A 15,045-nucleotide genomic window follows, 5' to 3' on the forward strand; every position below is an offset into this window, starting at 1 on the left:
AAACTTGTAGTTTTTATTGGTGCCATTTTGGAATACATAAGACTTTTTGATTGATCTCTTTTTTTGGGAGATGGATTAACAAAATACATGGCTTTTTTTTTTTACGTCAATCAATGTGTGGGTTAAATAATAAAATCCTATAAATAATTTTACCGTTTAGGTCGTTACATATGTGATGATAGCAAATATGTGTATTTTTCTTATTTTTAAGGTTTTTTTTTTGTATGTAGAAAAAGAGAACGTGAAGGAAAACTAAAGATAAACTGGAAGGAGAAAAAGGAAACAGAGAACACGCCAAACACCATATCCACCACCACAAAAAGACCACGCAATGAGCAATCGTCTATAATCTGAGAGTCCTGAAAAAATGATTCATGAGGAATGGGAATATTACTGTGACCTTCACCACCTGCTTAAGCATCGCATAGACAAATGGGGGGTATTTATGAAGCCTTTTACTCTGGTTTTCCTGGGTAAATTTGTTGCAATATTTTGTCGCAATGCGTTTTTTTTGTGCGACTTTTCATTTACGTGTGTATTTGTTTTTTGCTGTGTTAAATGTGTTTTTGAGTTGTGTTTTTGCAGTGCTCAGAAATTTATGATGTGCGACTTTGTCGCAAAGTTAGGAGCAACTGCGCAAGCTTAGGCGCAAATCTACACCAGTCTTGACTTGGCTTACAAACTGACTGTGGACAACATTAACAAAAGTCACAGAGGGGGGCAACACACAAAGTGGAGTACTGAAGTAAAAATGTCATCAGAACCATATTTATAACATGTCATGCACCACGTCATACATTTGGAGCAGGTACACAGTTTCCACCACATGAATTAATGGAGTAAAAAGACATTACACTTTCCATAATCGTTTCATAAATACCCCCCAAAGTCTATGAGGAACGTGACAAAGAGATCACATTGTTGACTTGGGCTCCAATTTTACCAGATCCAGTCAATCAATCTGTGGTTTGTGCTGGAAAAACCATGGAATCCATGGAAGCCACAACTTATAGGACCTAGAGGATTTGCTGCTGACGTCTTGGCTCCAGATACCACAGGACACTTTCATAGGTTTTCTTGGCACAATGGGTGGGAGCTGTTTTGGTATCACAAGGGTGACCTACCTGGTATTATACAAAACAAAAATAGGTGGCGCTACAATCCAATGTGACTTAAAAAATATAAAAATATGAAATGTTTAAGACTCACCCGGTGTATGTGGAGGGTCTATGGATATTATCCTCTGACCCAACCACTAACACCCCAGGGCCAAGCAGACGTATATAATGATTAGAATAATCCTTCCACCTCCTTGGGTATCCACATCTGTGGAGGGTGCTGAGATCCTTTCCGGAATATTCCTATAATTCGGTAAAAGACCAAGAAACAAAAAACAGAAAACAATCCAGGTTCAGAAGGCTATTCAGAAATAACAGGGTTTTGCATATCATTCCACTTACTTCACTAAGGGGGGATGCGGATGATTAAACACTTCCCCCCCCTCCTGGTGCACCTATATTCCTCCAATCAAGATTCCCCAATAAACGGCATATAAACAACATCCACGGGAATTGTTCTTTTTTTTTTTTTTATTGCAACGCATTTCCGAGGTTAGAATATACCTCCTTCATCAGGCATAGTAGATTATGAGCAGTTACAGGTTAAAATATCCTTTAACTCACCTATTGGCGCCCACTTCTCGCTTCTCCACCGGCACTATAGTGGAAATGCGCCCACTTCCAGTCCGGGCCGAGTCACGTGATCCGCTAGTCACCAATGCAAATAGAGAAGGAGCTGTAAAAGGGAATCAGCTATTTAAAACAATGTATATATAATATATTATAATAAAAAATATTATTCATATATAAAAAACCTTCTCTATATACAGTACACCTATTTTACATAAAGAATATTTGATATTAGTCAAAGATTACACATGAATAGCAATAATAAATATAAGAGAATATAAATAAATATATTTGTGGTCAGGGTAACTATCAGAAAGCCTCGAGCTTAACTACCTCTATACTACAATGCAGAATAAATTGTGAACTGAGGTTGACCAAGCATGATGACTGAGTAAGACTTACCTTATATATACAATAAGCAGCTTGAATTATGCCCTAGCTGCCGAATGAAAGTATGCCTATAAAGTGGGCAAAAATCAAACCGGTTGGGTAATTAGAGATACAGAGATAATGTAATATTTGTACCATGAGGATCTTTGAGTAATCATATGACCACTGAAGACCACCATAGGTGGACAGTGACATAGTACAATATGCTGATCGTAACAACATGAATAAGTGCACGGTTTATATTGTGTATGAAGTACATACGGTAACATCCTGACATACTACAAGTGGTATCAGTGACAGAGTGAATTTGTGAAGAAAGTAATACTCACACTACTCGATGAACGCTCTGTGAATCAGATTCTGAAGCAATTTAGCCTGACTACCTGTATACTTAACCGAACTCAACATGACCAATGGTAGCTGTATACATGACATATCTTGGCATAACCTTTGAGCCTGTGGACGTGAAAATCTTAATGTAACCATCGTGCCCATAGTCATAATATGACAATGCATAATCATCGTTCCTGTAGTTGTGACAGGGCATTACCTACCATGGTGCCTGTGACAGGACATTTTGTACCATGGTGCCTGTGACAGGACATAGCGTAACCATCGTGTCTGCAGTCATGACAGGACATTGCATAACCACCGTGCCTGTAGTCGAGACAGGACATTGCGTAAACATCATGTCTGTAGTCATGACAGGGCATTACTTACCATCCTGCCATTGTCGTGACAGGCCATTTCTTACCATTATGCCTGTAGTCGTGACCGGACAACACGTAACCATCATGGCTGTAGTCATGACAGGACATTGTGAAAACCATAGTGCCTGTAGTCATGACAGGACTTTGCGTAACCATCATGCCTGTAGTCGTGACAGGACATTGCTTAAGCATTATGCCTATAGTCGTGACAGAGCATTACTTACCATTATGCCTATAGTTGTGACCGGACAACGCATAACTATCATGCCATTAGTCGTGACAGGACTTTGTGAAACCCATCGTGCCTGTGGTTGTGAGAGGACATTGCATAACCATTTTGCCTGCAGTTGTGACAGGGTATTACTTGTAGTCATGACCGGGCAAGGTGTAACCATCATGCATGTAGTCGTGAAAGGACAATGTGTAACCATCATGCCTGTAGTCGTGACAGGACATAGCGTGACCATTGTGCCTGAAGACATAACAGGTCTTTGGAAAAACTATTGTGCCTGTGGACATGACAAGTCTTTACTCAAACATTGTGCCTGCAGGCGAAACAGACCTGAACAAATGAGACACGTAACAGTAATGACAATTGTGGTGTCCCGGTACAGGACTAGGTCCTGTCCAGGTCTAAAGTTCCCTCAGCCAGAGTCCCTCCATTTCCATAGGGGTCTCCTGCAGGGCTTACCCCTGGTCACCTCATATAAATTACGTTGATATATTATTTAATGTATAGGAAATATAATAATAATATAATGTATAGGACCTTTCCCGGGTCATGTGATGTACAGTTGTGATGTATAGTGGTTTAAGGACCTTACTGGGTCATGTGATGTACCCAGAGTTCACTGGGTTCAGGACTTAGAGGTTTGCTGGCCAATGAGCTTAGTCCATCCCCCTATTATATAAAGGGCTGTAGTCTGTAAATTCTCTCTCTTGAGACCTGAACACTAAAGAAGCAAACCTCCCCCTGGCGTCACGACAACTAAGGGTTAATACCACCAGACCCTTCATTCACCATTGCTAATCCCCAGCCACCACATAATCTAGTCAAGTGAAGACAAGACCTGACCAATAGTCGTTATGACAGCTTAAAGACAACAGGCCTTAGAACCGGTCCAACCACCATATGCAACAGCCTAAACATAATCGACTTGAAAACATAAACACAACAGAAATGCTAAAACAACTGCTAAAAAAACATGGTAAACCTATGTGTATAACATATGCCTGGTAGCGCTAACATGGACAGCCTAAGCCACTGGACCTGAATATGAGAAAACAGTAATGATGCTATATAGAGAGCTTAGGAAACGAGCATGGCCTGAGTGTATCAAGCCTGAAAAGTACCACAAATACCCACATACCTGCACTCATACACAGGTACCTATACAGTTTACATGTGAATTGGTGGCATGTACTTGATGAATAATGAGTACGGTAACACAGTAACATGCATCCTAAGCACACAGCATAATAGTGAAACAACCGTGACAGCTTGAACTTAGACTAAGATACCTGAACAGACACAAAGCTATCATGATAGTCTAGGCTTGACTGTTCCAAGAACATGAGAAACTAACGTAACAGCCTGTGTGCATGAGAAACAGTGATACAAATATTATAGCCTTAAAGGAGTACTCCACCCCTAGACATCTTATCCCCTATCCAAAGGATAGGGCATAAGATGTCTAATCGCAGGGGTCCCGCCGCTGGGGACCCTGCAATATAGCATGCGGCACCCACCTGTTTCTGCTCTGGAAGCGCTGGAGGGTCTGGGTCCCGACCACGGAACGGAAGTCAGTGACATCACGACTCCACCCCCATGTGACGTCACACCCCTTCCCCTCAATGCAAGTCTATGGGAGGGGGCGTGACAGCAGAAACAGGTGGGTGACGGCAGAAACAGGCGGGACCCCCACGATCACACATCTTATCCCCTATCCAAAGGATAGGGGATAAGATGTCTAGGGGTGAAGTACCCCTTTAAGATGTACTAGACCTAGTTGCTATACCTAGGTGAAAACATGACAGCAAATCTATTGTAACAGGCAACAAGACAAATGAACAAAATAATTGAACTGAATGTAGTGACAGCCTGAACAGTGTAACAGATCTACAAGAACGCCTAAAACCCAACCTTGGAAGAGGCTGTGATCTACTCGGCAGCAGAAGATATAGGTGCACTCAGGCGCTCTCCTTGCGAGTGTCCCGGTTAAGGTAAAAATCTAATCCAAACAGAGGTAATAAAACCAGGTGGATTTTATTATATAAAATAAATAAAACAGACCATATCACAGGGGGTGGGACAACGAATTTCGAAGGGTGTGATCCCCTCTTCGTCAGGTCCAATGAAGAGCAAGGAGAGTGCCTGAGTGCACCTATATCTTCTGCTGCCGAGCAGATCACAGCCTCTTCCATTTACCACGACCGCCGATGATCAGTCCAAGACGGGGAAGGTGACGTGGCAGCACTCCGGGACCTTGCATTCTACGATATATGGAGTTGTACCCGCAGTACTGAGAACAATCACCTTCTTTTACATTCTCCCAGAGTTGCTAGGAGTAACGGCACATTGCTGCGCTTGTTTCTGTTTCTTATTTTTCTACAGTTTCTATAAAACCCAACTTTAGTATATGAGAAAATTGTCAGAGACACTATCGGGGCAACCTGAAACATGAATGACCCTAAAGATAGCAAACGCAATAGAACCAGAATCATAGCCGCCTAAGAAAACAACCAGCACTGAATAAATGAGGACGTGAAAGTGACGGCCCATTACTTAGCTCACTCGAAACATGTGAAACTTGACAATGCTAACCTGTACGTATTACTAACAACAACATGGATGTGCAGCACTGAGTGTACGCCCACTAAACTCCCTGTACGTATGTATAACAAGACGCAAAGAATAAAACTGTTCCTGACCTCTATTTGTATGGCGAGTTAGTGACGTACGCATAATATATGTATGTTAGCACTAAGTATATATGTTTAGATGCTGCATACCTAGCGTATGTGATATGGCAACCTGTATATGCTATAGTAACAAGTACATGGAAACTAGCTGTAATAATGTAATAATGGTATATCGCGAATAGTAAATGTGTGTGGTGAGAAATGCTAAAGTGAAGGATGCCTGGAATATACACCAGTCATGTGCACGAATGCCCACTATAGAAACTCAAACATCTATACTACACTTATGGAAACATACGCATAAATCCATGATACGGAAATACTCATAAAATATATACCTATCAAACATATGTCTATAAAACAATCTTAATAACACATGCAAGGAACTCACGACCTGACAAACCAAGCCTGAATACCCGCTGTTGTGAATTATACTACGTAAAGTGTGCAGGGCATTACAACATATTCATTATACAGTAATCTATAAACAATGCAGTCTCGTATATCTGGCATTGGCAAGGTATGAAAAGACATGGCAACGCACGAAAAACATGCCAAGGTATGAAAAAAGCATGGCAACGTATGAGAGGCATGGCAACGTATGAAGGGCATGGCAACGTATGAAGGGCATGGCAATGTATGAAGGGCATGGCAATGTATGAAAGGCAAGGCAACATATGAGAAGCATGGCAACGTATGAAGGGCATGGCAACGTATGAAGGGCATGGCAACGTATGAGAAGCATGGCAACGTATGAAGGGCATGGCAACGTATGAAGGTCATGGCAACGTATGAAGGGCATGGCAACGTATGAGAAGCATGGCAACGTATGAAGGGCATGGCAACGTATGAAGGGCATGGCAACGTATGAAAGGCAAGGCAACATATGAGAAGCATGGCAACGTATGAAGGGCATGGCAACGTATGAAGGGCATGGCAACGTATGAAAGGCAAGGCAACATATGAGAAGCATGGCAACGTATGAAGGGCATGGCAACGTATGAAGGGCATGGCAACGTATGAAAGGCAAGGCAACATATGAGAAGCATGGCAACGTATGAAGGGCATGGCAACGTATGAAGGGCATGGCAACGTATGAAAGGCAAGGCAACATATGAGAAGCATGGCAACGTATGAAGGGCATGGCAACGTATGAAGGGCATGGCAACGTATGAAAGGCAAGGCAACATATGAGAAGCATGGCAACGTATGAAGGGCATGGCAACGTATGAAGGGCATGGCAACGTATGAAAGGCAAGGCAACATATGAGAAGCATGGCAACGTATGAAGGGCATGGCAACGTATTAAGGGCATGGCAACGTATGAAAGGCATGGCAATGTATCAAAGGCATGGCATTGTATGAAGGGCATGGCAATGTATGAAGGGCATGGCAACGTATGAAAGGCATGGCAACGTATGAAAGGCATGGCAATGTATGAAAGGCATGGCAATGTATGAGAAGCATGGCAACATATGAGGAACATGGCAACGTATGAAGGGCATGGCAACATATGAAAGGCATGGTAACGTATGAAAGGAATGGCAATGTATGAAAGGCATGGCAATGTATGAAGGGCATGGCAACGTAAGAAGGGCATGGCAACGTATGAAAGGCATGGCAATGTATGAAAGGCATGGCAATGTATGAAAGGCATGGCAATGTATGAAGGGCATGGCAATGTATGAAGGGCATGGCAACGTATGAAAGGCATGGCAATGTATGAAAGGCATGGCAACGTATGAAAGGCATGGCAATGTATGAAAGGCATGGCAATGTATGAAAGGCATGGCAACGTATGAAAGGCATGGCAATGTATGAAGGGCATGGCAACGTATGAAGGGCATGGCAACGTATGAAAGGCATGGCAATGTATGAAAGGCATGGCAATGTATGAAAGGCATGGCAACGTATGAAGGGCATGGCAACATATGAAAGGCATGGTAATGTATAAAGGGCATGGCAAAGTATGAAAGGCATGGCAATGTATGAAGGGCATGGCAACGTATGAAAGGCATGGCAATGTATGAAGGGCATGGCAATGTATGAAAACGTACCGTAAAAAAACATGGCACTATATGAAGGACGTATGGAAAAACGCTGAGGGTTGAAAGCCATACATGCATGATAATGTATGCAATATAACGTAACACATATATGGTATATATTGTACATATAGAATGGCAACTTATAAATTGTATAATAATGTATACCAGTCAAAGTCATGAAAACAAGTCAAGGAAACCTTAAAATGGCATGGTAACGCATGAACAACATGGCGACGCATGAGTTAGCATGGTGGCGCCTATAATAACATAGTGCCGCATAATACAGTACCGTGACACGATATAGCACCTTCACACATGTCATAGCACCGTGACACATGTAATAGCATAGGGACCTATGTAATGCACAGTGACACATGATGTAGCACAGTGACACACGTAACAGCATAGTGACACATGTAATACCATAGTGACACATATCATGCATAGTGACACACGTAACAGCATAGTGACATATGTAATACCATAGTGACACATATAATGCACAGTGACACACGTAACAGCATAGTGACACATGTAATACCATAGTGACACATATAATGCATAGTGACACACGTAACAGCATAGTGACACATGTAATACCATAGTGACACATATAATGCATAGTGACACACGTAACAGCATAGTGACACATGTAATACCATAGTGACACATATAATGCATAGTGACACACGTAACAGCATAGTGACACATGTAATACCATAGTGACACATATAATGCACAGTGACACACGTAACAGCATAGTGACACATGTAATACCATAGTGACACATATAATGCACAGTGACACATGTAACAGCATAGTGACACATGTAATACCATAGTGACACATATAATGCATAGTGACACATGTAACAGCATAGTGACACATGTAATACCATAGTGACACATATAATGCACAGTGACACACGTAACAGCATAGTGACACATGTAATACCATAGTGACACATATAATGCACAGTGACACACGTAACAGCATAGTGACACATGTAATACCATAGTGACACATATAATGCACAGTGACACACGTAACAGCATAGTGACACATGTAATACCATAGTGACACATATAATGCATAGTGACACACGTAACAGCATAGTGACACATGTAATACCATAGTGACACATATAATGCATAGTGACACACGTAACAGCATAGTGACACATGTAATACCATAGTGACACATATAATGCATAGTGACACACGTAACAGCATAGTGACACATGTAATACCATAGTGACACATATAATGCACAGTGACACACGTAACAGCATAGTGACACATGTAATACCATAGTGACACATATAATGCACAGTGACACACGTAACAGCATAGTGACACATGTAATACCATAGTGACACATATAATGCATAGTGACACACGTAACAGCATAGTGACACATGTAATACCATAGTGACACATATAATGCACAGTGACACATGTAACAGCATAGTGACACATGTAATAGCATAGTGACACATATAATGCATAGTGACACATGTAATAGCATAGTGACACATGTAATACCATAGTGACACATATAATGCACAGTGACACATGTAATAGCATAGTGACACATGTAATACCATAGTGACACATATAATGCACAGTGACACATGTAATAGCATAGTGACACATGTAATACCATAGTGACACATATAATGCACAGTGACACATGTAATAGCATAGTGACACATGTAATACCATAGTGACACATATAATGCATAGTGACACACGTAACAGCATAGTGACACATGTAATACCATAGTGACACATATAATGCATAGTGACACACGTAACAGCATAGTGACACATGTAATACCATAGTGACACATATAATGCACAGTGACACACGTAACAGCATAGTGACACATGTAATACCATAGTGACACATATAATGCATAGTGACACACGTAACAGCATAGTGACACATGTAATACCATAGTGACACATATAATGCATAGTGACACATGTAATAGCATAGTGACACATATAATGCACAGTGACACATGTAATAGCATAGTGACACATGTAATACCATAGTGACACATATAATGCATAGTGACACACGTAACAGCATAGTGACACATGTAATACCATAGTGACACATATAATGCATAGTGACACACGTAACAGCATAGTGACACATGTAATACCATAGTGACACATATAATGCATAGTGACACACGTAACAGCATAGTGACACATGTAATACCATAGTGACACATATAATGCACAGTGACACATGTAATACCATAGTGACACATATAATGCACAGTGACACACGTAACAGCATAGTGACACATGTAATACCATAGTGACACATATAATGCACAGTGACACATGTAATAGCATAGTAAGGCATGTACCAGCATGATATTGCATGTAATAGTATGATATCACAGTATGTTAGCCATGATGCTGTATGCCAAGTGTATCCAACAGCATTGTAAAGTAACATATTCCTGGGGTAGTAATATATACATGGAGAGGTGATGTATACATAGCAAGGTAATGATGTCATTGTAGGAACATATGAGTTGTTTACACAGTATAATGAAATGACAACTTATCCAAGCACTGAAAGGGGGATGACACACACTCAGAGACAGAACATGTCCAACACTGCAACATTTAACTTAACAACCAGGGACGGACAAATCACATGTGCAGCATGTTCAGCTGCACAGGGGCCCGCCACTACACATGGGCCCTCAGACACTGGCCAAGGGCCCCCTTGAGAGAGCGGTGCAGCTGGTGAGGATCCTGAACAGTTGTCCCGATCCCCACTCAGACAAGCGCTATTTTTTTTTTTTTTTACAATCCCTGCGCTGCTCCTGCTCCGGTATTATTAGGGAGACAGGCAGTAGCGCAGGGATGAAGGTATCTGATTTATGGCTCCGCCCCAGCACAGGAAGAGGACGGAGGCGGAGAGCTGACCGGCCTCCGAGGAGCACAGCGGCTGTGAGGGGAAGTTATGTCCCCTGTCCTGCCTCTCTTCTCACTAGCAGTATAACCTGGGGCTGGGGGGTAGCAGCCCAGTGGGGTCACTTTCCCTCCTCCGGGGTCCACAGGTCACCTACAGGTCACATTACAAGAACAATTTTTGGGAAAAATTGCGGAAAAAATGGCGCGGTTTTTACAGCGATTTCGAAAAATCGCGGTAAAACTGCGCCATTTTTGCCGCGGTTTTTCAAAAAAATTGTTCTTGTAATGTGACCTGTAGGTGACCTGTGGACCCCGGAGGAGGGAAAGTGACCCCATTGGGGCAACAACATGTGGACACACTGCTTGTTTATTTATCATTAATCCATTAAGGCAGTGTTTCCCAACAAGGGAGCCTCCAGCTGTTGCAAAACTACAACTTCCGGACAGCTAAAGACTGTCCAGGCATGCTGGGAGTTGTAGTTTTGCAACAGCTGGAGGTACACTGGTTGGTAAACACTGAGATAGATAGATTGACTAGGCATAGATCAGTGTTTTCCTACCATGGTGCCTCCAGCTGTTGCAAAACTACAGTCCAGGTAAGCTGGGAGTTGTAGTTTTGCAACAGCTGGAGACACCCTGGTTTGAAAACACTATCTACCTATCTATCTATCCATCCCACAGGGTGCCTCCAGCTGTTGCAAAACCAAAACTCCCAGCATACCTCAACAGCCAAAGGCCCAGGAGTTGTAGTTTTTTCGTTTTGCAACATCTGGAGGCACCCTGGTTGGTAAAAAGATATCCATGTCCTATCTATCTACTGTATCTGTCTTATATCTATCTATCTCTATCTATCCATCTAATATCTTTCTTTCTATCTATCTATCTATCTATCTCATATCTATCTATCTATCTCATATCTATCTCATATCTATCTATCTCATATCTATCTATCTATCTATCTATCTATCTCCTATCTATCTATCTATCTCATATCTATCTATCTCATATCTATCTATCTATCTATCTCATATCTATCTCATATCTATCTATCTCATATCTATCTATCTATCTATCTATCTCATATCTATCTCATATCTATCTATCTGATATCTATCTATCTATCTATCTATCTCATATCTATCTATCTCCTATCTATCTATCTATCTATCTCATATCTATCTCATATCTATCTATCTATCTATCTCATATCTATCTCATATCTATCTATCTCATTTCTATCTATCTCATATCTATCTATCTATCTATCTCATATCTATCTATCTATCTATCTATCTCATATCTATCTCATATCTATCTATCTGATATCTATCTATCTATCTATCTATCTATCTCATATCTATCTATCTCCTATCTATCTATCTATCTATCTCATATCTATCTCATATCTATCTATCTATCTATCTCATATCTATCTCATATCTATCTATCTCATATCTATCTATCTCATATCTATCTATCTATCTATCTCATATCTATCTCATATCTATCTATCTCATATCTATCTGTCTATCTATCTCATATCTATCTCATATCTATCTATCTGATATCTATCTATCTATCTCATATCTATCTATCTCCTATCTATCTATCTATCTATCTATCTATCTCATATCTATCTCATATCTATCTCATATCTATCTCATATCTATCTATCTATCTATCTATCTCATATCTATCTATCTCATTTCTATCTATCTCATATCTATCTCATATCTATCTATCTATCTATCTATCTCATATCTATCTATCTATCTCATATCTCATATTTATCTCCTACCTGAACAATTGATGTATTGGGGGCGGGGGGGGGGGGGGGCAGGCACGTTCTTTGCACAGGGGCTCTATGCTGTCTGTGTCCGCCCCTGATTAACAACCAAATCCAAAGCAGTGAGTGATGTAAAGATTACTGGCGCCTAATTTGAAACTGCCGAAAACTGCACCAACACGGAGAGTTCTGCCCTCTCATGATTCCACAAGTAAAGAGACCATACCTCCGCCAGCAGATGACCCCCGCCTGTAGGAGATCCCTATTAGCTGATTAAGAGCCTAGACCAGTGTTTCCCAACCACGGGGCCTCCAACTGTTGCAAAACTACTACTCCCAGCATGCTCAGACAGCTGAAGAAATACAGCTATACCAGCAATCAAACCAGCTTGCTTATACCCTAAAGCCCGCACGCTGCCTGTAACCATGACAGCCAAAGCCCCTAGTTAATGTGACGTCCCTGCCATCACCCCCTGCCGCTAGAAGATATAACCTGCCGGAGTGGTCGACTGCTGCCGGTGAGTGCGGTGTGAACGAGTTGCCCCTCACACAAATATAGCTAATTTAGCCTAACACATAAATAAATATATAATATAAAAATATTTAAAAAAGGAGAAGGGGGCATTAACATATTTGTTCTAACGTCTCATTTAAACCTTAGGGAAACAATGTATTTAATCTAAAAATCCAAAACATTTCTTTATCACATAACTGTTTAGAATTATGGTCATCCCCTGTTTCTAGCGGAGTGACCTTCATGAGCGAAGAATTATTATTGTGATGACTGTTAAAATGACGTGATACACTGTACAATAAAATCCCTCATGGATATGTGACCGATGTTTACTAAAGGGGTATTCCGCTGATCAGCATTTGGAACAGACTGTTCCGAACGCTGGAGCCGGTGCAGGGAGCTTGTAATGTCATAGCCCCGCCTCTCATGATGTCACGCCCTGTCCCCTCAATGTAAGTCTATGGGAGGGGGCGTGACGCTGTCACGCCCCCTCCCATAGACTTGCATTGAGGGGGTGGGGCGTGATTTCATGAGGGGGGTGGGGCTATGACATCACAAGCTCCCTGCACCGGCTCCAGCATTCGGAACAGTCTGTTCCAAACGCTGAGCAGCAGGGTACCCCTTTAATACGTTGGCGTAAACAGTTGATTATTCTCTCCACATATCAATCATATATGGAACAAAACAACTACCACAGTTCAAGTATTCATTAATATAAAATGGCTTAGAATCTCCTGGAATGTCAATGTGTGTTCTCTTATAGCAAATGTGTAGACAACCTTTACATCTATTTATACCACATTTATACACACTAGAGATGATCGAACTTACAGTAAATTCGATTCGTCACGAACTTCTCGGCTCGGCAGTTGATGACTTTTCCTGCATAAATTAGTTCAGCTTTCCGGTGCTCCGGTGGGCTGGAAAAGGTGGATACAGTCCTAGGAGACTCTTTCCTAGGACTGTATACACCTTTTCCAGCCCACCGGAGCACCTGAAAGCTGAACTAATTTATGCAGGATAAGTCATCAACTGCCGAGCCGAGAAGTTCGTGATGAATCGAATTTACTGTAAGTTCGCTCATCTCTAATATACACCCTTAACCAATTTTATAATTCTATCTGGGTTTTTTTTCCAATGTTGTCTTGGTATTGAAGGGGCTATGATGTTTTTCAATGTTTTGGTCTTTCTAAAGACACATTTTGGGCGTTTTGGGGCCACCTTTCCTAAGATTGGGTCCCCTGTTAGTAAATTCCAATAGTCATTAAGAATTTTCTTAATCACAGTGTGAAGTATTATACCTAGTTAAAAATGCTAGGTCAAAAACGTCGGTATTTACATTCTTAATTACCCCCCCCCCCCCCCCCGCTGAGGGTTATCTAGACATTCATTTTGGGTTAATTTTTCAATTGTTTTCCGTTCTCCATCTATCAGGGGCCAGGGGTATCCTTTTTTGTCTAAAACGATTTTCTAAAATCCCTAATTGTTCTCTACATCTTGGAGTGGAGGAACAATTTGCATCCCCCCCACAGTGAGGTAAGTGGAGCGGTATGCAAAAACCTGAAGTCCGCTGTTATTTCTGAATAGCCTTCTGGGCGCTGGATTGTTTCCTGTTTTTTGTTGTTTCACTACCTGGTATTAGGCTGGTAAATTCCATAGCTGACTGGTGTGTGTCCTCAGTGGAGACCCCAATATATTTTTTCTTTTTCAGATATGCACAAAGATATACAATTGGAGTAATTTCCTAGCAATGCAATTTCCTATTACTGTATTTGAAGGATAGATGAAAATCAGAGCAAAAAGAGAAAATGGTTGGTCTCCAGACCTATATGCAGCTAGGATTGCATCTAAGTAAAAAGCAAGACTCATCACTCTAGTGTTGAGTGGCATAGGCCATATTCGAATTCGCGAATATATGGACGAATATTCGTCATATATTCGCTAAATTCGCATATATTCGTAATATTCCCGTTTACTTTCGCATATGCGAAAATTCGCGTATGCGAAAATTAGCATACACAAAAATTAACATAAGCGAAAATT

General features: G+C 41.2%; 1 long non-coding RNA gene across 2 annotated transcripts; it reads right to left on the bottom strand.

Moving 5' to 3' along the window:
• Nucleotides 1–243: 243 nt before the first annotated feature.
• On the bottom strand, nucleotides 244–12,874 carry LOC130283921 (uncharacterized). Of its 2 annotated transcripts, XR_008846876.1 has the most exons (6): nucleotides 2,633–3,020; nucleotides 2,408–2,534; nucleotides 2,091–2,146; nucleotides 1,683–1,794; nucleotides 1,210–1,361; nucleotides 992–1,124 (listed from the first exon to the last, which is right to left on the bottom strand). It is a non-coding gene; the product is annotated as an uncharacterized LOC130283921 (long non-coding RNA). The 2 variants fall into 2 exon arrangements; XR_008846877.1 differs by lacking the exons at nucleotides 2,091–2,146; nucleotides 2,408–2,534; nucleotides 2,633–3,020 and adding an exon at nucleotides 12,716–12,874 and having other exon boundaries at nucleotides 244–1,124.
• Nucleotides 12,875–15,045: the final 2,171 nt, after the last annotated feature.

The sequence above is a fragment of the Hyla sarda genome, chromosome 8 (assembly GCF_029499605.1).
Source record: "Hyla sarda isolate aHylSar1 chromosome 8, aHylSar1.hap1, whole genome shotgun sequence".
NCBI classification, from domain to species: domain Eukaryota; kingdom Metazoa; phylum Chordata; class Amphibia; order Anura; family Hylidae; genus Hyla; species Hyla sarda.